This window comes from Notechis scutatus, chromosome 3 (assembly GCF_049901735.1).
Source record: "Notechis scutatus isolate UNSWTSFEM ecotype Mainland chromosome 3, rNotScu1.2, whole genome shotgun sequence".
Taxonomy (NCBI): domain Eukaryota; kingdom Metazoa; phylum Chordata; class Lepidosauria; order Squamata; family Elapidae; genus Notechis; species Notechis scutatus.
The window spans coordinates 191,607,670-191,632,715 of NC_142011.1; the positions used below are offsets into that span (position 1 = coordinate 191,607,670).

At 40.8% G+C, this 25,046-nt stretch overlaps 1 pseudogene; it reads left to right on the forward strand.

Moving 5' to 3' along the window:
• The first annotated feature begins 14,421 nt into the window (after positions 1-14,421).
• LOC113430081 (U6 spliceosomal RNA) lies at positions 14,422-14,519 on the forward strand (annotated as a pseudogene).
• The last annotated feature ends 10,527 nt before the right edge of the window (positions 14,520-25,046 follow it).

The window sequence follows — 25,046 nt, forward strand, 5'->3', positions numbered from 1 at the left end:
TGCAGATTTTTATTCAACTTCCTAATTCATCTGACATCAGAAAGTGGAGCTTCACACCCTTAAGTCATGCTTGAATAAAGTTAGTTATCCAGACACATTGTTTTTTGTGTTGTTCATGATGGATTTTCCACAGTCTTTGCCAGCCTAAATCAGGAGACAAAAGTACAGCTTCTTGGTACATTCCTTCAAGAGAGTTTTGCAAGCATTTAGATTTAAAAGATATCCAAATCCCTGAAAAAGCACTGTGGATCCTGATTGTCTGTTTTAATATGCTGTGCACTATCCTCTAGTACACAGCTATTAAATTTGCATCTTTCTGGTCTGGCTAAAATATGAGCTACTCCAGTAAGGCAGTGCTTTAGCAATAGCAATAGCACAGATTTATATACCACTTCACAGTGCTTTACAGCCCTCTCTAAGTGGTTTACAAAGTCAGCATATCATCTCCAACAATCAATCTCACAAGGATGGAAGACCTTGAGGCTTTGGGCAGAGTTTGCCTGCAATACTGAATTCTAACCACTAGGCCACCAGGCCTTTCTCAAATTCCCATTAAAATTAAGAACAACAGAACTCAAATATATATGTACTGGTATCTCGAACCAAATTCTACTGAACTGAGATGGAGTTTACTATTCACTGGGCATACACACATAGAGATTAACAAGATTAACAGCTCTTCGGTATAAGCGGAAGCAAACTCTCTCATAATGTTTTTATTATCATTCATCATTCATCATTATTTTAGCAATAATTTTATGTTATGTCAGCAATTAATCTGGAAAGAAGAGATAACCATTTCAAAGTTATACTTGTCAATGATGACTTTGCTTGAAACAGAGAGAAAATTAGTTAAAAATGCCAAACAAGTATAATCCAATTATTCAAATTAGAAGCTTAAATTATTTCCATTATAAAATCTAAACTTCATTAACATTTAGTGATTCACATTTGCTTGAACTCCAATACCTGGGACAGACTCCAGCTGGACTGCTATTTCTTTTATGAAAATACCCTTACAGTCAATTGCTTGTTGTCTGCCTCATGCAACCTGTTACTGAAAATATCTCCCCTGGAGTATCTCAGATTACAGTACTGGTGGAACTGCAATTTCACTTGGTCATTAGTCACTAGTATTTATATGGCATATCAAGGCTAATTCACCAATTCAGATTTATTAACACATTGTACAGTCTGCTTGGAAACATCTATTTCCATCAGCGTCACACAGCCTAAGGAACATGCCAAAAATAATATCAACAGTCAGTAGACTGTAATGCTCTTTGCTGAAAGAACACCACAAAAATCTTTTCCATCTGCTTTTCTTCTATATCAGCTATCGGATTTATTACTTTGGCTTCCAGGTGTGCACTCCCCCCCTTATTCTATGCTCTTTAGGGTTCTTATGTAAACTGTATTTAAAGAATCATATCAGAATGAATGCTTTGATCTTCGAGGGGATACCAGAAGAAAAGGAAGGCAGAGGCTGATGGGTGGGGAGGATTCGGTAAATGATATCGGCTGTAAAAGGAATGATTGTCCCTAATAGTGTGAAGTCATGCTCAACGGTGAAATGGGCAGCCCATCCATTAAATAAAGACAGAAATAAAAGTAAATAGGTGAAAATGATTTACAAAAGGCAAAATGTTAAAGGAACTGTAGCATCTTGGTGAAAGGATGCACAATTATTTTGGGCTGACAGCTTTTGAATGGTGCGTTGGGTTGTATAGGAAGGAATCAACCAGTGGTGTATTAACCGTTAAGCAGACTAAGCATGTGCTTAGGGCACCAGGCCCAAAGGGGAGCATTACAAAGTTGAGAATATGGATTTGTTTGTACAGTATGTTCAAAGGAGGGTGGGCACCAAGATTTGTCAGTGCTTAGGGCACCAGTGAGCCTTAATCTGCCACTGGGTTAGGGTCAATTTTTGCCACTGGAATCAATGAAGCCTGGTACATTCTATAAGAAGGAATCAACAGAACCAAGAGAAAGTTAACAGAATAATGTAATGTAGTATATATTTAATATTGCATGTTTTAACAGCAGCAAGGATTAAAGCTGCACAATATTGGAAAAATGAAGAAATACCGCGAGATGAAGAGATAATTAAAAAGATACTAGATTGTGCAGAAATGGATTGACATACATTGAAAATTAAACAGAAAGAAGGCACAGAATATTATCAAACATGGAACTTATTTTGCCAATGGTTGGAAAAAAGGGTGGAGATTCAGAATGTAATCTGTATTGCTAAGCAAATTAAATATCCAGACAATACTATGTTCATTAAGAATTAATAAATGTAAACAATAGAAAGTTAACAAAATTTATTTTAAAAAAAGAATAATGTAAGCATGATTGTTCTCCCTGTATCTCATAATTTCCTATTTCTATCCTATTAAAAATTAAAGTATAGTGTCAAATTTAGGAGGAGCTTGGGAAGGAACAATCAAAGCTTTTAAGGATAGCTTCTGCCTTTTAGAATCAAACATCAACAATGCTTGCACGACCACTTCTGCAGCCCGTTCTGAATGGGCCATGCCCCAGTAGTGAACTGTGGCCCAAGGTTTGAGGGCAGGGGTGAAATTCAACCACCTCAGCCCAGCTCAGGAGAGGTGGTAGGGACAATTTGAATCTCCCCTGGTTGCTATTACTATTATACCAAGCCACGCCTACAGCCACGCCCATAGAGCCAGTAGGGAAATATTTTGAATTTCACCCTTGGTTGGGGGCCCCTGCTTTAGAAGACCTGAAAGACCAAGTTTGGGATAGTTTGTCAGGAAGAAAATCTATCTATGTTGTCACTATGAAAAATACCACATAATTAATCAATCACTTAAAAAAACTAAAGGTATAAATCAGAGGTGTCAAACTCAAGGCCCGGGGGGGCGGGGCTGATCTGGCCTGCAGGATGGTTAGATCTGGCCCATGGGCCCACCCTGGAAAGAGCAAAGGACCGGCCTATGATGCCTCTGCTAGGGAAAATGGAGCTCACGAGGGAAACGCATGGCCCTTCCGGGCTCTGTTTTGGGCCACAACAGCCTCTTGGCCTCCATTTTCCCTCACGGAGGGCTGCAAGAAGCCATCATGGCTGAAAATGGAGTCCAGGTGGGTCATGTGCGGCCTCCCTGAGCTCCATTTTTCCTGGCAGAGGGCTGCAGGAGGCCATTGCTGCCAAAAACAGAGCCCAGAAGGGCCATTGTGGCTGAAAACAGAGCCTCAGTGAGTGACATTGAGCTGGCCATGCCCCCCTGGCCCTCTGACACAACCCTGATGTGGCCCTCAATGAAATTGAATTTGACACCCTTGGCATAAATCAGTTAAGCTATAAAATATTTAAAGAATCTTAAATGGAATAGAATAAAATAGAATAGAATAGAATAGAATAGAATAGAATAGAATAGAATAGAATAGAATAGAATAGAATAGAATAGAATAGAATAGAATAGAATTCTTTATTGGCCAAGTGTGATTGGACACACAAGGAATTTGTATTGGTGCAAATGCTCTCAGTCTACATATAAAAGAAAAGATACATTCATCAAGGGTCCAGAATCATAAGGTACAACACTTAATAATAGTCATACTTCTTCCCAAACATAGGAAATTAGACAGGACTAAATATTCAGTGTGCCTGTTTAACATTTTGTTCTTTTTGCATGAATTTTATGTCCTTTGTGGCAACTTTCAAAGAGCTCCCAAACTTTTATTTTACCGGGTAAATATTTTTCATCCTCAATTAGGTTTGTCTATAAATATGAATAGCAATTCTATTTCTTTCTAGACAGTTTGCTTACACTTTTCAAGGCTTTTAAACATCCATTGAATTTTAACACCGCCATTCTTGACTGCTGTTTTATTGAGTGCTTTATTATTTTTATGATCTTGTTGTTATTATATTTTTTTATTGTATTATAAACCATCTGGTAATGCTTCACTGAAGAGAGTGAGAGATACAAATCCTTAAGTTACCTTCACAAATCAATAAGAAAAGGAGACTCTCATTGCCAGAAGCAAAGCCTTGGGCTGTTGGATGTGATCTAAATTGTCCTCAATTGATGTGGAAAGGAGGCTCAGTGGTGAAATGACATTTTCCCCAGTTTGCCAGCATAATAGTTAGTGCCAGTGGAGGGAAATTAAGCATGTCAGAGAGTGTCAGTTGGGACATGAATCTGCTGCAGAAAACACTATTTTCAAGATCAAGACAATGCTTTTTTGATGTGGACAGTTGGTGGTAGTCATAAAAAGTTATATCTGGGCAAGTCATACTAGTGAGGAGATATCTGGAGAAAACCCAGTTCTATTCTCTTTTGCTAAGAGCCATGTGATGGTGGCTAAAATACTCTGATTAATGCCCCACTGTAATCTTTTAAACTCATTCTTCAACAGCAGAAACTTACCAAAATAATACCCGAAAGTGAGTCCTTCAAAATATACCTTTTATTAAAAAAAAGAAAAAGGCAAGAAGGACTCCACTATTGGAATGCTGAATTAGGCAGAAAAGAAAAAGGGGTTACAAAATAGAGCCATTTAACAAAATTGAGACCAGTATTTAAAACAATCAAATATGATGAACAATTTGTTAGGAGCAATAGTATTACTGATAATAAGGCAATTAAGTCTATGTGGCCCATTAGAGTTAATTCAGAAAAAAGCAGGACATACAGCATCTATTTGTAGTTGTTTAAAGTGTAGGGTGAAGCTAATAACAGCTATTCGCTAGAAGAGATCCCCCCAAAAAAATAATTCTGCAGAATTCCAAAGAATTAAGATACAGTTATATCTAGGAAACTGGTATTTTCCAAGAAAATTTCAAGATGCTAGTTTGGATGTGAAATGAATTCATGTACACTGGAACAATTCCAACCAAACTGTTCAATAAAAGGCCGTTCTTGAAACCATTGGCAAACCACAATCAAATTATCCGATAAAAGGATAAAGGTCTCACTTTTCTCTTCTAGCATGTCAATTTAAATGTTTTTTTTTTTTTTAAGGGAGAGGTGAGGAGGATTATCTAGCCATTTGCAACTGGCAATGAAATGCGGGTAAGTCTGAAACTTTGAAATGGACCTGAAACATTTAGCTTCTCTTTGGATTATTTCAAGGAAGCTCAGTTCACTCCAGGCAATATACAAATTACCTTGGAGCAGTCTGCATCATCCTCTCAAATATAAAATAATCCTAATTAAGGCCGTGAAAAGCATTTGAAAGAGATGAGCGTTAGCTTTGATTGGGAGCTGTCCAGAGTTGGCTGAAAAATGAGCAGCTCCCAATCCTATGAATGTTTTGAATCAATAAGTAAAATGCACAAGCAAGGCACTTCTCTCGAAGGATTAAAACAGTCGCAACCTTTGCAAGGTTCATGCGGCTGTTTCCAGGTGTCCCAAGCTGGGTCTGCATGATACATCTATAGCCACTTCTCTTTACAGTCAGCCCCAGCAGAGGTGCAGAGAACTGAAGGCAACTTTGGAAACAACTATTCTGACCCAGCTCTCCAAACACAACAAACCCTCTGTAGCTGAAGCAATGATTATTAAGGAGTGCCAGCAGCCTGGCAAAAAGTTTCTCTTTCACCGTAGGCTAACAAGTCTGTCCGGCAGGGAGATGAATGCCACACCTATTCATCTCCACCCCTGTCTTTTATCCCCAGAGCTAGGGTGGGGCTTCGCTAGCAGTGGTGGCTCTTCCTGCTCAAGGATCAGCCCACGGATTTCCACTGCTTTGCTCTCCTCTGCCTTCTGCACATCCATGCATCAGCCACTAGACCCAGCTGTTCCTCCTCTTCCTCATCAGCCACCTCCAGACCTCGGGGCTGTTGACCCTCCATCTGAGGACTGATGGACAGCCCAGGCTCTGCCTCTGTTTCTCTCTCTGCCAGCTCCATTCCCTCTTCCCCCTTGGAGCTCTCAGCTTGCCTTGATGCTGACCCTGGCTCCCATGCCTCCTTCTCATCTGATTCAGGTGCTGGAGGGACCAGCGGCTGTCAGACCACAACAATAATCATCTGTGCATTGGACATGGCTGCTTCAAAGAAATGGTTCAAAACACTTGAAACCATGTACAAGACATCACTTTGGAAAGTTGTATCTTTTACATACCAATAATAAGCCTGGTAAAAACAACTACGAAAGAAAGAAAGAATCGTAGCAATAGTATGGGGTGAAAGTCCTTTATACTGCATTCAAAGGCTAGGAAAAAACATGAGATATTATGAACAGTGGAAGCACCTCATCAGGTCAGCATTCGCCTGCAACTCCGAGGCCTCTTCACATAATCAGATTTTGAGGGATTTCTAGAGATAGGCAGTGATATCTGGGGTGGGTCCAGTTTCACTTTAGGGAGTATGAAGTTCTACAGGGTGGGTGCCTTGGTAGAAAAAGCTCATCTCCTGGGTCCTGCCACATGAAAATCTTTTGATTGGTACACGCAACTTATTTCTTCTGCCAAACCTGATGGGATGGATGGATATAATTGGGAACAGGTGGTCCCTCAGATCACTTGATCCCATGCCATGAATTAATTAATTCATTATATTTAAACCAACTAGGGCTTATGTGATGTGTGAACAGTCAACAACGCTCACAATTGTGATTGCTCCTTAGCCACCTGAGACAAATGTTTGTGAAATCAGATAAAACCACTGAAAGTCATTTGGACAGTCGCAAGTAACAAATGTAACAGAATAAAAGCAAACTTTAATTGATCACACTTATTCACCTTGCACTCACGCACTTATTCACCTACACACGTTGCATTTATGCACCTATTAATATGACCAGATTATACCTTTGCTGTACACGGGTCTTGGGGAGCTTTTGTTTAATAATCCCTGAGAAATTATCTTCCTTCTGTTCACCTTCAAGTAGTACAGGATCCTATTATGTGTGGCGTTGGTACTGACATGCTGGTTCAGATAATGAAATCTGGAATGCAATTTGAAACCTCTTTGAAGAACTATCCTTTTTTCATACCCAATTTACATTCAGATTGGTTCTCAGCTGCTTATTTGTAATACAGCATCTTAGAGATAATAATTACAGAAGAAAGACTGACTTCCTAGCAATCTCCTCTCAGGGCTGAAGCTCTAACAACTGAGAAAAGAGGCAGTCCCATTAACTCTCAAAGATCTGATAACAGGATTTGAGTTTATTATGGACCGGTTTTCTTTTTAATCCTGCCTTTATTACTTATATAAGTAATTCAAGGCAGCAAAGATACCTAATATTCCTTCCTTCCCCTATTTTTTCCACAATAGCAATCCTGTGAGGAGGGTTCGACTGACAGAAAGTGACTTGTCCAAAGTCACCTAAGGTCGAAGTAGAACTCACTGTCTATGGAGATCCTCAGACATCCAGGTCAACAAAGGTGCTTTTTCAAGAGGCAACTGGAGTTTCTATTTTTTTCTTTGCAGACATTTCACTTCTCATCCATGAAGCTTCTTCAGTTTTAAGAAGCAAAATGTTTTCAAAGAAAGTCCAGTTGCCTCTTGAAAAAGCACCTTTGAGATAGAAGTCACTGTCCCCTGGTGATTAGCCCAAAATCACACAGCTGTTTTTCACGCCTAAGGCAGGATCATAACACACAGTTTTTTGTTTTCTAGGCAAACACCTTAACTACCACACCAGACTGGCTCTGAGTTAGGTGACATAGTTAAGTGTCCTAAAGACAGAGAAAAGATATCCGCCCAAAGACATACACACCCAAAAAGAGAATCCATGTAGCTTGGTATCTGGTGCCTCATGTCATAGGATGTACAAAAGTTGTTGCCTAAAGGGAAAAAATGCTGGCCGAGAATCAAGTGCAGAGATTTAAGTCTTACTTAGATTGGATTCCAAAGAGAAAACAAAAAGCATTATCAGATGAATGCAAGCAAGGGCAAGATGCTTGAAGGCATCAAATGCAACTAATTCTTGAAAAAAACAATGGTTAAAATATAAAGGGTGGTGGCAATTTATGAGACTTCATTCATTAACCCTAACAATTAAAGTGAAAATGACATAATTCAATATCTGACGTACCTCCTGGTACATGCCAGGACAAGTCCATTAAACTTGGAGAGGGGGGAGGGGGAGAGGGAGAGAGAAAACCAAACCCAGCTAGGGAGATGTCATTTATCCACCTGACTAATTGCAGCAAAAGTTTAGGCTGCTGTCATGTGAGATAACAGCACAACGTATTTCAGTATAACATCATTTGCCCAAGAGTGTCGGTGTCAGAACAAGTTATGAGTTATGACAGCAGAGGAACAAAACATGGTCGATCTTATTGAAGGTGTTATATGCCAAATGTCTGTGATGAAGTAGACAATTAATTAAGGTTCAATGGGTGGTTCATACAGTATGAACAGCCAAAAAAGTACCTAAGTGGATAGCTGTCCTATCTACTATTCCAAGACAAAGGAGGGCAGGAAGTGCAATAGCTCTTAGACGTATCATTTTAAGAGCATGGAGATGGAATACATTCGGATCCTGAGTATTTGCAGGATCACCTCATCTCAATTGATTCTAGCTGTCCAATAAGATCTAAGAGGGTTGTCATGCTCCAAGTCTTGTCAACTAAGCAATGTCACCTTAATAGGAGCTAGGATTTGTTCTCCTTGCTGTTTGGAATAGTATTCCCAATAATGCCTATGTGATTTTGATTCTGTTGGCTTTTAGAAAGGCATTTCAGACTTGGCTGTTCTTGCACTGCTTTAATCCAACCCAATCAGAATAAAATTGGAAAATTGGAAGTCTTCTAGTCCAACTCTCTGTTCAAGCAGGAAACCCTATACCATTTCAGACAGCTGGCTGTTCAGCCTTTTCTTAAAAACCTCCATGGATGAAGCACCCACAACTTTCAAAGGCAAACTGTTCCACTGGTTAATTATCCTCACTATTAGGAAGTTTCTCCTTAATTCCCGGTTGCTTCTTTCCTTGAGTAGTTTCCATCCATTGTTTCTTGTCTCGCCTTCAGGTGCTTTGGCAAAAAAGTTGACCCGCTCTTCTTTGTGGCAGCCCCTCAAATACTGCAATACTGCTATCTAGGATATCATGAATAGATTAATCTAGAATATTGTGAAGGTATCTGTTATGTATTTAGCACTTGACAGCAGTTCTCCTTCTGGTCCGCCGCCTGGCGGGCGCGAAACGCTCCCATTGGCTGATTCCGTTTGACAGCCGGCTATAAAGGGAGCTGTCAAGCGGCATCAGCTGTCGCCGCCAGCTGGCTGTCAGATTGCATCTGAAGCCGGCGGCGACCCTTTATTCCCTGAATAAAGTTGTTAGCGTTATCCTGGCTCCGTCTCCCTTCTGTAACCGCCGCTCTACAACACTGGCGGCGAAGGCGGGATGCAGTAAAAGGCGTCCAGGCAAAACAATTGAGCCGAAGTCACACAGAGAAAGAGCTGAAGCCGCTAATTACCGGTGAAGTCACGCCGCCGGCGCTCTCCAAAAGAGCGCGAACTTCAAAGCTCCGCAGCTGAGAGCCGACGCCGCTGACAGGCGCTGCTGAAACACTTTTTAAAAGCGACCGCTGAATTTTTCCTCACCTAGCACACCCACGGTTATCGCTCAAATGGCATCTCGCCGACCTTCCCACATTTCCAACCCGGAACAGAAACTTGGGAATCCTACATTAACAGATTCGAATGTTTTTAAACGCTATAGACTTGTCTAGGGCTACAGACCTCAGGAAAAGGTCTTATTTTTAAGTTTTTGTGGGGCTACAGTTTTCGACACTGCCTCAGCATTAGTGTCACCACGATCCATTAAGTCTATTCCTGGGAAGAGCTGAAGGATATTTTAGCCAACCATTATTCCCCCAAACCCTCTCAGATAGCTAGGAGGCTAGCCTTTAGGAGAAGGGTTCAAGCTGAGGAGAAACCATAAGCCAATATATGGCAGCCCTAAGATCTGCTGCCATCCACTGTGGGTTCAGGGACTACCTTGATGATATGCTACTTGACCAAGTTGTTGGGGGTGAGGGATCTGAAGCTGCAACGTAGGTTATTAGCCAAGAAAGATCTCAACCTAGCCCTAGCCTAGAAGAAGCTCAAGCTGCTGAGCTATCAGAAGTGTCTGCAGCTGAGATTCAAGGTACTTCCATTAGACAAGGGACGGCTACAGTCCACTACGATGAAGCCTCCCAGGAGGAAATAGAAGAGCCATTAGAAATAAATCGCCTCACACACCCTAGAGCACCTTTAGCTCCACCAAGGAGAAACAACAGCCAGTTCACCAAACAACAATCCCCTTGTTTGAGTTGTGGGGAAACCACCCTAGAGCCAAGTGCAGATTCAGAAATGCTATTTGCCTGAACTGCCAGAAGCAAGGGCATATAGCCAGAGTTTGTCAAGCTGAACAAGCCCCTGTCCCAAGATCCCGAACCTCTGCCTCTTTCCAAAGGCAAGTAAAAAGCTGCTACACTTGTTATCACGCAGGCAGCGTCTCCACTAACCCTAACAAAATAAGCGTTTCTCTTCTCTTAGAAGGTAAACCCTGCCATATGGAGGTGGACACCGGGTCAACTCTCTCCATCATTGCATGGTCCACGTTAAAGAAGATGCTGCCTTCGTTCCCAAGGAGGAAGCTGACCACCTGCCACCTGAATCTTCGGGACTACCAGGGAAGGACCATCCCCGTCCTGGGTAAGGAAGATTCCTTATTCAATTCAAAACTTTAGAGGTCACTTGCCACTGGTAGTTGTTGATGGTGCCCTGCCTAGTCTGCTGGGACTGGATTGGTTCCCTGCCCTGGGGTTTAGCATAACAGGGATTCACACTGTCAGAAACTCTGAAGTTGATGCCCTTTTTAACGACTACACTGATGTCTTCAGCAGTGACCTGGGCTGTTATACAGGCACCCCATATCCTTCAATGTGGGTCCACAAGCCACCCCAGTCCGTTTGAAACCTCGAAGAGTTCCCTTTGCCATTAGGCCCAAATTAGACGCGAGAGCTGGACAAACTCATAAATCAAGGAGTTTTAGAACAGGTAGACTTTGCAAGGTGGGAGACACCCATAGTTACACCTTTAAAAAAGGATGGCAGTGTGAGAATTTGCGCGGACTATAAGACGTCCATCAACCGTTTCCTTCAAGTTAGCACATACCCAGTACCGGTTATTCAACACCTGCTTCACACATTTGAGCCAGGCCTAATCTTTGCTAAATTGGACATGTCCCAGGCATACCAACAATTCCTGTGGACCAACAAACAGCTGACCTTCAAACCATAGTAACACACAGGGCGCTTTTAGATGTAAGCGTTTACAGTTTGGAGTCAGCGTAGCCCTGGCATATTCAATCACTCATGGAAAGAATCCTCCAGGGCCTACCCGGGTGGTTCCATACTTTGATGACATTTTAGTATCGGCCTCCAGCAAGTCACAGTTGTTACTCAGGGTTAGGTCTGTCCTTGACAGGTTTAGACTAAATGGGCTCAAATTGAAAAAGAAAAATGCACCATAGCTACCAGTCAAGTAGACTTCCTGGGTTATCGAATTGATTCCTCGGGAATTCACCCTATTGAAAGCAAAGTCAAAGCCATTCACGATGCACCCACGCCTTCTAACAAGGTAGAACTACAGGCCTTTTAGGGCTTTTAAACTTCTATGCTTCCTTCTTACCCCACAAAGCCTCTGTAGCTGAGCCCTGCATAGGCTCCTGAACAAGAATGTTCCCTGGCACTGGGGGCAGGTAGAAGCCAACGCTTTCCGAGCAGTGAAGTCCCTATTGACTTCAAACGCAGTTCTAGTGCAATTTGCAAGGACTTGCCCTAGTACTGCAGCTGATGCCTCACCTTTTGGGATAGGAGCAGTTCTAAGCCACAGACTTTCAAATGGATCAGAGGCACCCATTGCCTACTTTTCTAGGACATTCTCTCCTGCTGAGAGAAACTACAGCCAGATAGATAAGGAGGCTTTGGCTGCTGTAGCTGCTGTAAAAAAGTTCCATGAGTTTCTCTATGGCCATTATTTTGAACTGGTCACAGACCACAAACCGCTTTTAGGACTGTTAGCTGGAGACAAGCAAACCCCACAGGTACTTTCCCCAAGAATGACCAGATGGACTCTTTTTTGGCCGCTTATTCATATACCTTGATCCATCGCCCCGGAATAAACCTGAGCCACGCAGATGCCCTCAGCAGATGCCCCCTGCCTACGCCAGTCGAGGACCCAGCTCCCATCCACGCATCCGAGTGCACGGGACTGGACCTCCCAGTTTCAGCTGGGGATGTTGCTGCACACTCAAAAAAAGATCCATTGATTTCGCAAGTCCTGGACTGGGTGGGAAGGGGTGGCCGGATATACAATTTGCCCCTGAGCTAATTCCTTTTTAGGACCCGCAAGCAGGAGTTGTCAGAAATTCAGGGCTGCCTGTTGTGGGGGACAAGGGTAGTCATTCCTGCCTCCTTGCAAGAACCAGTTCTAAGGGCACTGCACGTGGGGCATCCGGGCATGGTGAGGATGAAGGCCTTGGCCCGAAGCTACGTTTGGTGGCCTGGACTAGATGCCCAAATTACCAGTTGGGTCACGCATGCCAGGCCTGCCAGGCGACTAGGGCAGCTCCACCCACAGCCACACCCACCAGGTGGGAGGGCGGGGGCACCCTGGGCCAGGGTTCACATTGACCTAGCTGGTCCCATGATGGGAAAGACTTTCTTGGTGGTTGTGGACTCATTTTCTAAATGGACCCGAAGTGGCCATGCTGACTTCCACCACAACACAAGCCATCACAAGGGTTCTGACCCAGCTGTTTGCTACGCATGGACTGCCAGATACCCTGGTGTCAGACAACGGGCCTCAGTTCAGCTCAAATGAGTTTGCCATCTTCGCAGCCAACCTTGGCATCAGACATGCACTCACAGCACCCTTTCACCCTGCTAGTAATGGGTTGGCCGAGAGGGCCGTTAGATCAGCCAAGGAGGTTCTAGCCAAGCTGAGCATGGCAGACTGGCACTCAAGTTATCCACGTACCTGCTCACACAGCATGCCACACCATGCCCGACCACCAACATGTCACCTGCTGAACTTTTAATGGGCAGGCGACTCAGGACAACCCTGGACAGGTTGCACCCCTACTACGCCTCCAGCACACCCCTGGCATCTGACAGCCATGCCAGGGTTTTGCCCCTGCAGGACCTGGTGTATGCCAGGAACTATGCAGGGCAACCATTATGGCTGCCAGGGCAGGTAGTTTCTGTTACAGGGCCCAGGTCTTACAAAGTCCTCCTGGAAGATGGGAGAACCTGGAGAAGGCACATCGACCAACTCCGGAGGCTGGACCTCGCTCGCCGCCGAGAGCCTAGGCAACCCGCTGCCGAACTACCCGGTCTACTCACCGCCTGCGCAGCCGCCCGCAGCACTACCCGGTCTACCAGAGGCCCGACTTTCCAGCCAACTATCCACCGCGCGTAGACTTACCAGAGCAGCCGCCAGTTGACAGGTCCGGAACAGCCATCGACCCTCCACAGGCGCCTGGCACCGCAGAAGGCAAGAAGGACTGTGCTGCAGCCGCCCAGCCTCCAGAACCACAAGGTCCGGTCGCGACGAAGACCGCCATTACGATTTATGGACTGCGCATGCGCGACCAGGGGAAGGAGTGTTATGTATTTAGCACTTGACAGCAGTTCTCCTTCTGGTCTGCCGCCTGAGCGGGAGCGCCCGAACGCTCCCATTGGCTGATGCGTTTGACAGCCGGCTATAAAAGGGAGCTGTCAAAGCGGCATCAGCTGTCGCACTCCAGCTGGCTGTCAGATTGCATCTGAAGCCGCGGCGACCCTTTATTCCCTGAATAAAGTTGTTAGCGTTATCCTGGCTCCGTCTCCCTTCTGTAACCGCCGCTCTACAACAGTATCTTTTGTACAACAACATGTTTCTGGGTTTTTTTTTCCCCCTTAGCAGAGTTGTGTTTTAAAGCTTGCTTTTTCTATTGTACTTAACCCAGATTCAACTGGAAGTTCATATTCTTAGTGAATGAATGAATGAATGAATGAATGAATGAATGAATGAATGAATTTGCATCAGATCTTGCACATACACACACAAACCCTCTTGATCAACCTTCATCACTCCATACTTCAGATTCCAAACTTTTGGGGCAGCACTGGTGAACTTATAATTAAAGGATATCTTTTGGCAACCCAAAGTTCTCTTTCAGTGAAAAATGGGAAATCTGCAAGAAGGTTTAGCTGATTTTCTGTACCTGTTCTTCTGAGAAATATTCATCATGTATGCTGGCAATGGATTGTTAGTCAACACAAATAAAAACAGCTCTAATATTTAGAAACTTCATTTTTAAAAAATTTTTATTTTTCCTATAAAGAAAAGCCCATAATTTTTCATAAAGGTTATAATTTTTAAAATGTATGGCATGTGAATTACCAGATTTAAATTTTTTTAATGTCTATATCACACAGTTATCCACCTTTCTCACATGCACACTTGAGAATAAAGTTGTTAGGAATCTGGAATGAAACAGAGAAGATTAGCATGCCCCCTGAACAAGGAATGTGCAAATCATTAGTAACAACTGAATAATAAGATGTCTTACTTTTCTCATTAAAATCTTACCTTTTTAAGATAATATATTTTAACATATAATTTCAAAATCATCCATTTCATCCAGATGATTATGATGATGTTGATGATGATATTGATATTTCTTGTTAACTGGTTTGGCTATATAAATAACTAAATGTTTTCTGTTAACATGATCATTTTCAGGAAAATAAATCAAAATGTTGAATTTAAATGAATTTTATTTATGCATTTATTTAGAAAATTTATATTGCCATCTTACTCAGGGGTCACCAATCTTTTGGACCTCAGGGACCACCAAACTCATAATTTTAAATCCCAGGGACCACTTACCAGTTCTGTGGGCATGGCCTAATTTGTGGTTGTGGCTTGGTGGTCATGTGATTGGCTGGGCATGGCTTGTATATAAATATTATAAATATTTGTATAAATATTGAATTTTTTATATAAAAAAAGAGCAACTTTTACCCAAAATCAAGCAAAGCAGGTAGGCAGATTGAGTTGCTCACAGAATCATTCAGTGATCTATCTATCTGCCATCAGCCAGCTCAGTCTCTCAAATTTGCTTGCCTTGAGTCTGCACTGAATAATAGAACCTTCAGTCCTAAGGGAGGTTCAGCTTTGCTTAAAAGCAGAGCCGAACATCTAAAGACTAGCTAGAAAGCAAGAAATCCAACCATTTCCTGCTTCCTAGCTAATCTAAATGTCCTGGCACAGCAGAGCACCTGATGGTCGGAAAAAGGAAAAACAGAAATTTAGCAGGCAAGTTTACTAGGTAAGTGAGTGGATGGCGAGGGTTCCTGCAGGCCATGTGGGCGGCACAGCCTTGTGTTTCTGCATAGCCTGGATTAATTACTTTGGGGGGATGCTCTGGGGGTGAGATTTCTCTGCGGCCCACCAAAATTTCCTCACAGACCAGCAGTTGGCGACATCTTAGCTAGGGGCTCTCCTGACCCCCTGTAAACCCTCAGCAGCCCAGCCTGGATAGAGGTGATAGCAATAAAGATATAGAAAGAAAGAAAGAAAGAAAGAAAGAAAGAAAGAAAGAGAGAAAGAGAGAGAGAGAGAGAGAAACAGATAGACAGGTATGGTAGATATTTTGCAGAATAATAACTAGAATCTAAATCTCCTGAACCAGATACTTTTTTTAAATTATTCAACTGTGAATTAAACAAATAACAAGCTACCATATGGAACAGGCATTTGTAGCCAGCTCTGTTGCTTTCACATCATTTACCAGGGAAATTCATGTCTTTTGACTTAAATCTTGTAATGGCAATTTAGCAAAAGTATTTATAGCAGACCTACAGATGTCTGGAAATGGTGGGTCTTAGTGAAAATGTTGATCCAGCTTTTCACTCCCTTCTCTTCAAAATGAAATTCATTACTATAACTGTTGCTTAAATCTTAATGAGTTGCATTTGTTAGTGGAACATCATATAAATTCACAGAAATTAGTACATATGAAAAAAGATCTCTCCCAGAGGGAGAGCTGGAACAAAAGAATTCCTTTCTGTAGTGAAGTGTTTGGGTAAAAATCCATTTTGTAAAGTATAATCATCATAAAGTCCCCAGTAAAATGCACATTCTAATTTCATTTTACACCAAAAGTCCCATTTTGGCTCATTATCTTGGCTTGCATTGTCCATTGTTTTTCTTTTTAATATGAAAATCATATTCATCCAACTTTAGTAGCATTGTTGGTAATTTTCTAAAGTACAGTACAATACAGTTTGGTATTTCTCACGTTACTATCTTAATGGGAATCCATAAGGTTTTTGTTTTTCTATTATATACATGAGTGTGTGTGTGTGTGTGTGTGTGTGTGTGTGTGTGTGTGTGTGCAACGTCTATTGAGCTTTAAAAGGAGACACACATTGTAAGTTCTTCATATACAATATATATTTTCAATCCTAAAATCCCTGGCAAGGTGGCCAGTTGAAATTAGTTAATCCCTGAATCTTTGAATTTATTGCCCATCGTTTCTAGATATCCTTGTTAATGTCAAGGCAGATGTAATTTAAACAATCCAGAACACTCCAACTTTGGAAGTTTTTAAGAAGAGATTAGACAACCATTTGTCTGAAATGGTATAAGGTTTCCTGCCTGAGGAAAGGTCCCTTCAACTCTGCTACTCTATTCTTATTCCTATTCCTATCCTATTCCCTATTCTATTCTATTCTATTCTATTCTATTCTATTCTATTCTATTCTATCCCATCCCATCCCATCCCATCCCATCCCATCCCATCCCATCCTATCGTATCTATTCTATTCTTCCATTCCATTCTTATCTGGAGCCTTTGTTTGTACATCATTGAGCTATAGGATGTCCAGGGATGGGCAAATTGTTCTAGTTACTCCCCTGCATCTCCAATATTAACAGGAACAAATATGCCAGGGATGATTAGGTTAGTTTGAATCTTGATACTGCCATAAATAAATTCCCTTCCACAATGTGAAGCAAATCAAAACAATCTTTTCTCCGTTTCATTCTTGCTGATACAAGCCTGAAAGTATTCTGAATAAGGCAATCCCCTTGTTTCTAATGTGCAACCTGCCCACACCACCCAAACACCAAGAGATCCATCTACTCTATGTTGAAACAAATTGATATCTTCTGTCATTAGAGAAGAGTAACCATGTTATGGCAAGAAATACCTGAAGTGGAAAATGAGATATATTTTCTACTGAAAGCTTAAATCTTTTATTTTATGCTTTCTACTCACTAATATAAAATGAGCTTCTTTTACTGTTTAATTTAATGCCTTCTCTTTGAACACAGCATACACATGGGCAAAATAGAAGCCAATGAAATGGAAAAGGGGCTGAGAATCAGGATTTGTATCAGACATTATACATTTGTTAGTCTAATCTAGGCAGACACACCAGGCTGGGTTTGATGACAACCAAACCAATTTCTAATTAACATCTAATTTTCTTCTGAGTCCACTGTTGCCAACCAAATAAATTTGTATTAATTTATACTAAATTATTTATTTATTTATTTATTTATTTATTTATTTATTTATGAATTATTTATTCGATTTTATCACTGCCCATCTCACCTAGAAATTCTGGGTGGAGACCAATATTTAAATAAAATAAAAACAACTACAACCCATAGAAAAATTAAAATGCATAGCAGTTTAACAAATATCATAAGCAGTTTAACAAATATCATAATTTAACAAATATCATAATCTGCAATCACTAACATAGTTAGCCAGGAGTCGGGTCCCTTCACACACTTGGGAACCTGAATATGGACCAAAAACAGATCTTTAGTGTTAGATCGGGTACAAAAGAGACGCGAAACCAGTGTACTTCAAGCTCTTTATTTTATGTTAAGATTTGTACAAGATCTTGGAGCCACGGCAGTCCTTCATATAGAAACTGCTTGCGGCTCGCTGGCCAATGACAGGTCTTTGAATCTCTCACGATCGGCTCGGCCAATCGCGGTTGATTCTTAGCGGACCAATCATGGCCGTTCAGTGGACCAATCAAAATGCTGTCCGTGCGGACCAATAGGAATTCAGTCTTTGGAGTATGTTAATACAGAACATTTAGGGTTTAAGAAAGGCTAGGGCTATATATAATATTGATTGATCTGTTAATTAATTAATTAGCATGGAACAGTTGCATGCCACCTATTCCTCTATATTTCTTCTAGAATAAGACTCCCCAACCTCCCAGGCCACATCCCACTACCAGGCCTGCTTGGAACTTGGCTGAGTGAGCAGAGGGTGAGTACATGTGCTCACATACCTCCACTTGTGTGAGCAGCATTTGTCGGGACGGTGAGCGCATATGCCTGCCATTTATGCAAATGGAGCTGCATGACTGCCAGTCACACAGAACCATCCCTTCTTCCCCTTCCCTAGGCCACCAAGCGGTAAAGTCAGGGACCGCTGTTCTAGAACACTTTGTACAATACAGAGGGCACCAGTTACATACAAATGTCTATATCTCAGTCAAATACTTTAGAGGTCTCAGACTGATTTCAAAGTTTCTTGAGAGGGTCTCTGAAATAGGACTGGCCTGTTTGGGCAAATGTGATCACAGGAGAGAAGATAGAAGTATCCTGTAGCATTCTTATTGTACACTTGTTCTTCCAGCCCAACTCACTGTACAAGCTGTGGAGATAGTCAAGGAATATTCTTATGCAAGTTGCCTTGAATTTAGGGATGTAAAGCAGGATAATAATTTATAAGTAAATGAGATAAATAAGCCCTGGGCAATCTACATTAATAGAGTCTTTGATTTAGATTAGTTGACCCCATGTTTAGGTTTCTTTAAACACAGAAAACACTTGCTAATAAAATTGATAATCTATCTATAGGTTTTGATGTCCTTTTTTTTAATCAAGCATAATTAATGTTAAAGGGAAACACCATGCATAATTAGGTGCAACTAAAGCATTTATGAATTTACATTTGACTTTGGGTACAATCTTGTTCTCCCAAAAAAGGAGTCTTTACAGTGCTTGTACTGTTACAAATTACTGCTCTAAAACATTGGCTAATGCACCCTTTGGTGTAGTGAATTGGTAGTTCAGCTAACTTTTGAATATGTTTATTTCTGTCTGGAAAAATAAAATATTGAGAATGACTTTTTTGTATGTGATCTTCCTGCTCAATTGTTAATATCGCTTGGTCTCAACAGATGCAAAAAAAAAAATCAAATGAGAAATACTTTTTTCAATAAAAAAATTATTAAAGGTTGCAATTGCAATTGTAAAAACTAAAGCAAATTAATATTTAAAAAAAAATTATCAAAGCAAAAGTATTTTTCTACAGGAATAATTCTTTATAGTTTATTCTAAAAATATTAGAATAATGTTTTAATGTTGACAATTCAAATTTATTTGGACTCAGTCCTTTTGAAACTTTCTAAAACCAAAGTTTTAATCACCATTTTGCTGTTTATTTAAAAAAAAGTTTGTTTTTCAATTATTATTAAAACTTATTTTTCTAAGGATTGTTGATCCAAAAGTTCCTACAGATAAAAAGATATTAACAAGCAATTTCTAAAAGTGTTTAGTAAAGGACTAATGCAAAGTTAGTGTCCTTTAAAGGCATTGATTGGTTTGAGCAAGATGGGTATTCCCTTATTTCCCAGATCTCTAAATCACATACTGCTGTCACGAGGAGCAACTGTATGGAACACTTGTGGGTGATCTCTGGTTATCTCCTTGTCAAGAGAGGAAGCATCTAAAAATTGCTCTACTCATTGGCTTTTCATTTTGCTGCAGTCATTAGCTTAATTTTTCATGAAGTTATTTTCAGTCTGCCATTTCTTTCTTGAAAGTCCTCAGGTAGGAAATTCTTAAGTTGAATATAGTATAGAGTGATTGGGCTAAAATACAACTTCCTCAAGGACCAATATTAAATTTCTACATCATTATTAAAGTTATACATAGAAGACAACTCACGCTAGCAAGATTTGATGTATTACCTTCAATAATGATGAAACGAAACTTAATATTTTCTCTGCAGGGTGCTTCAGTATTTATTTAGATGCTGCTACTATATCAGCAACAACAAACCTTATTCCCTTTTAACATATTTGGTACACAGAGCTTATATTCCCACTTCCCACTTGAAATTTTTAGGATCATAATGAAGATTGGTTTGATTGCTGCTATATTTTGATTGCTATTATAGGTAGTGAACCTGATCTCCACTTCTTTGAAGACTTACTGATACTGGCCTTTCTATCCTGCTATTAATATATTGTTGATATTCTTCACGATATTACTGATTTATCTGTTGGACTCTGAGTTTTATAGAGTAAACGTAAAGAGCACCACCTATCCAGAATAGCAGTATATCCAGGTATATTTAATAATCACATTTAACTCTTAGATTAAACATAGAACCTCTCCTACACTGTGGTTCTTACTTTTTTCTACCTATTAATGTTGACAATTAATTAGTTTTTTAATCATGCAATAAATGGAAAACACTTTATGCCAAATAAACAATGCTAATTTTCTCAACATCCAGAGAGGAAGAAGAAGAAGAAGAAGAAGAAGAAGAAGAAGAAGAAGAAGAAGAAGAAGAAGAAGAAGAAGAAGAAGAAGAAGAAGAAGAAGAAGAAGAAGAAGGAGGAGGAGGAGAAGGAGAAGGAGAAGGAGGAGGAGGAGGAGAAGGAGAAGGAGAAGGAGAAGGAGAAGGAGAAGGAGAAAGGAGAAGGAGAAGGAGAAGGAGAAGGAGAAGGAGAAGGAGAATAATTTCCAGTAATTTCCCACATTCTCTTACAATCTAGAATTTTGCCTAGACACTAACCATGCCTGATCACGATATATCTAAATTCCCACTTCATTTTACTAATTTAAGTTCTACCCAGTTTTCCAGATTCTTCAAAATGTTTTCTGTGCCAAGATTGACACATTATTTCTGACTCACATTTGTGTGTGTGTGTGTGTGTGTGTTGGCTTAGCTTTGCCAAGAAGGGGGGAGGACTTTTAAGCAAAGTATTTGATGACTTTTACTGAATCACAGCATCAGGACCCCAAGCAACTGCTTATTATCTGGTTATTCCCTTAAAAAGCATTTTCATAAATGAGAAGTAGATCTTAGTGCCTTCCATATAAATTGTAATTTTATTCCATAATCACATCATCTGGGCAGGTTGCAGAGGTCAGGAACTTTCCTTCGGACTTCATTACAACAGGATGTCATTATGTACAGTTAATTAGAGCTACAGTAAAAACTGGAAGGACTCGCGGAGCACAGAAATTTGGACAAATGTAGTTCATCTTTACATGTGTATTCTTTTTCAAAAGAATTCTGACTCACATTTGTGTGTGTGTGTGTGTGTGTGTGTGTTGGCTTAGCTTTGCCAAGAAGGGGGGATTCTTTTTCAAAAGAATGATGCAAAGGCAGACATTTTGGATCACAAAGCAGTCCATCATTAACCTCCTTGTCTCTTGCCTCTGTCTATATACTGAATCCATGCCCAGCATGAACTAAGAATGCTAACAACAAGTTGAATGCTGGGTTTCGTCACTTTCCATCGCATCATAATTAGTATTTAAACTAAATCATATTTCTGTTTAGGAAACAAATGTATATTTAAAGGTGGAAATCAAACATGTCTGGATGATATTTAAAAAAATAATAATAACCACAAACTAACTTCTTTCTTTCTTTCTTTCTTTCTTTCTTTCTTTCTTTCTTTCTTTCTTTCTTTCTTTCTTTCTTTCTTTCTTTCTTTCTTTCTTTCTTTCTTTCCTTCCTTCCTTCCTTCCTTCCTTCCTTCCTTCCTTCCTTCCTTCCTTCCTTCCTTCCTTCCTTCCTTCTTTCCTTCCTTCTCATATACATAGCTGGTCTTTATCTCTGCCTCTTTTCTTTTCTGAACTTATTGGATAAATAAAGACAATTGGCTCCAATGACCTATCCTGACAAAAAACACAAGAAGCAACACTCAACTCAACCCTGGGAAGATGGTTTAGGGTTTTGGCCTTGTCTCTTGGATCATTTTTGACTGTAGAAAGATAGCATTGATCCAGATTGAGCTGATGTGCAACTTGGGTAGGATCTTTGTAGACTTATGGTTCTTGTTCAAGGAGAAAGGGGCAGCTGTGGTTGAAAAAGGATGCTTTCCATAGGTAGCCATTGTGGCACAGTGGTTAGAATGCAGTATTGCAGGCTAACTCTGTCCACTGCCAGGAGTTTGATCCTAACCATCTCAAGGTTGACTCAGCTTTCCAGCCTTCCAAGGTTGGTAAAAGGAGGACCCAGATTTTTGGGACCAATATGCTGGCTCTGTAAACCACTTAGAGAAGGCTGTAAAGCACTATGAAGCACTGTACAGGTAGTTCTCAACTTACAACAATTCATTCAGTGACCGTTCAAAGTTACAATGGCTCTGAAAAAAGGGACTTATGACCATTTTTCACACTTACGACCATTGCAACATCACTTGGCAACTGACTCTTATTTATGATGGTCACAGTGTTCCGGGGTCACGTGATCCCCTTCTGAGACCTTCTGATAAGCAAAGTCAATGGGGAAGCCAGATTCACTTAACAATCGTGTGACTAACTTAACAAATGCAATAATTACCTTCACAGCTATGGCAAGAAAAGTCACCAAACAGGAGAAAACTCACTCAACAAATGTTTCATTTAGCAATTTGAGGTTCAGTTGTGGTTGTAACTTGAGGACTACCATATAAGTCTAAGTGCTATTACTATGGCTATTGTCAGTTGTGCCCTGTCCTGTATTGTGATGCCTTCAGGGATGGGCTGCTGGGGGTTCGTGGGGGTTCGCAAGAACCCCAGCTAAGATTCTGCACAGTTTGGAGAACCCCCAAATCCCACTCCTGGCTGGTCCCGCCCACCCCACACATGCAGCCCGTTTTGGATGCAGGGCATGCGGAGGCTCAAGGAGGGTAGAAAACAGGCATCCCAGAAGTTCAGGAAGGCTGGAAACGGGTCCATTTCTGGCTTCCACAGAGCCTTCGGAGTCCAGGGAAGCTGTTTTTGCCCTCCCAGAGCCTCAAAACCTCCAGAGCCTGGGGAGGGCAAAAACACCTCCCCCGCCAGGGTGCAGGAGGCCGACTAGACCACGCTGACCATGGCTGCACCTACCCAGCAACCGGGCAGAGAACCCCTTGTTAAAATTTTTAAAGCCCACCCCTGGATGCGTTGCTTATGATCACTCAGCCGTTGGTCAGTTCCTGTTTGGATTACTGCACTGCACTTTACATGGAGCTATCCTTGAACAACATCTGGAAGTTACAGCTGGTCCAGAATCTGGCAGCACATGGAGCAACAGCTGCCTCCAAATTTGCCAATGTTACACCTCTGTTGCAGGAGCTACACAGGTTTCCACTTTTCTTCTTGGTACATTTCAAGATGTTTCTTATCACCTTTAAAGCCATACATAGCATAGGGCCAGTTTATTTATGGGACCACTTCTCCATGACACAAGTAATTTGAGATGATGAGGACTTCCTGTTGATTAGTTGATGGAAGATGGAGCCCCTTCCCCGTTATTTTCTCATTTTCATCCATATTTTTAGAAACTTTGTTTATGATAGGACTGATAAATTGTTAAAGTTGGATGACACCATCTGAGAAAAGGGTACCAAGATGAAAGTGGGTAGGATGTAATTTTATGTGTTGGACAAACAAGATGGAAGCAGAACAGAATTATTTATAAGCTAGAAAGTGGATTGAGGATTTTTCCCCCTCCCAGTGGCTGTTTTAATTTTGCCATGAGGGAAGCAAACTTTATGGAAGGAATACAGAAATTTTCTTGAGTCAAGGATCATTCCTATCTTTTCAGCATTGGGAGCTATATTTCAAAAAGGAACAGAGCCATAAAAATAATTTTCAAATGGTAGGTAATATAGAGTACTATTTATTTATTTATTAAATGTATATTTCGTCCATCTCATCCAGAGATTACTCTGGGTAGCTCATAAAACATTAAAACTAGTACATGTAATAATAAAATATTAATAATAAGCTTAATTGCTAGCATTAGTTTTACTTAATTTAATAATCAGACAGACAAGGGTAATGCTGAAATTCAGACAGTGATTTCCTTTCCCTTCTTCATTTAATTCTTGCTGTTTAACATTGACAGGTGGGTAGAAACAACAGCTGAGTAGGATGTAATGGCAGATGCATACACAATGCTGGTTACTACCACACATAGCCACGGGATACTATAAAGGGATGCTTAACTTTCTGGTAAGTGTCCTTTAAAAATGAAATTATGAGTTTTGATACCATATGTTCAGTAATGCATGCTGGGCTCAAGAGCCAGTCAAAAGACCTTTGGTCGTGCATTTGCTCAATGAAGAGTAGAGCCCTTAAAATATCAACTTTTATAACACTGTGAGGAGTTTGGCCTATGTCAGCCTCACAAGAGACACTGGATCAATGACAAATGTTTTATTAGCCTTTGGAGAACTGGAAAAAAAAAGAGCATTTCCATGTGCTTGAGAAGACCCCATAAATCTGGTGAGTGGCCAATACAATAGACAACTATTAGCTAACTGAGAAAAATGATGCTAGCTGTAGCATTTGGAAAATATTAGCGTTTCCTGGGAGGATAAAATTAAGCCTGGAAGGAGGTTTCCGCATGCTTATACCAATTATACTGTTGTATGAAAAGACAACTTAAACATCAGTCTATAACAAAATAAACATGAACACACAAATGCAAATACATGCACACCTCATTTTCTCTTATGGTGTGGTCTGGTAGGAAAACAAACAGGCAGAGAAATTGGTAGAGTTGTTTTGTCCCACTTATCAAATATTCAGGGAAAAAGACCAATGTCATTTTTGTAATCTTCTTATTATAATATTGTTGGAAGAAAAATCCATCTGGTTCAGTTCCAAAGGCATTGGAGACAAAATGGAGGCTGATTGGAAAGAAAGTCCATTTATTGATGAACAGGACCACATGTTTGTGATTCTGATGCAACTGACCACATGGAATTGAGAGTGAGGGGTATATATACCTTCTCTTGGGCTTTAAACTTGAACTTCCTGTTCCTGTGAA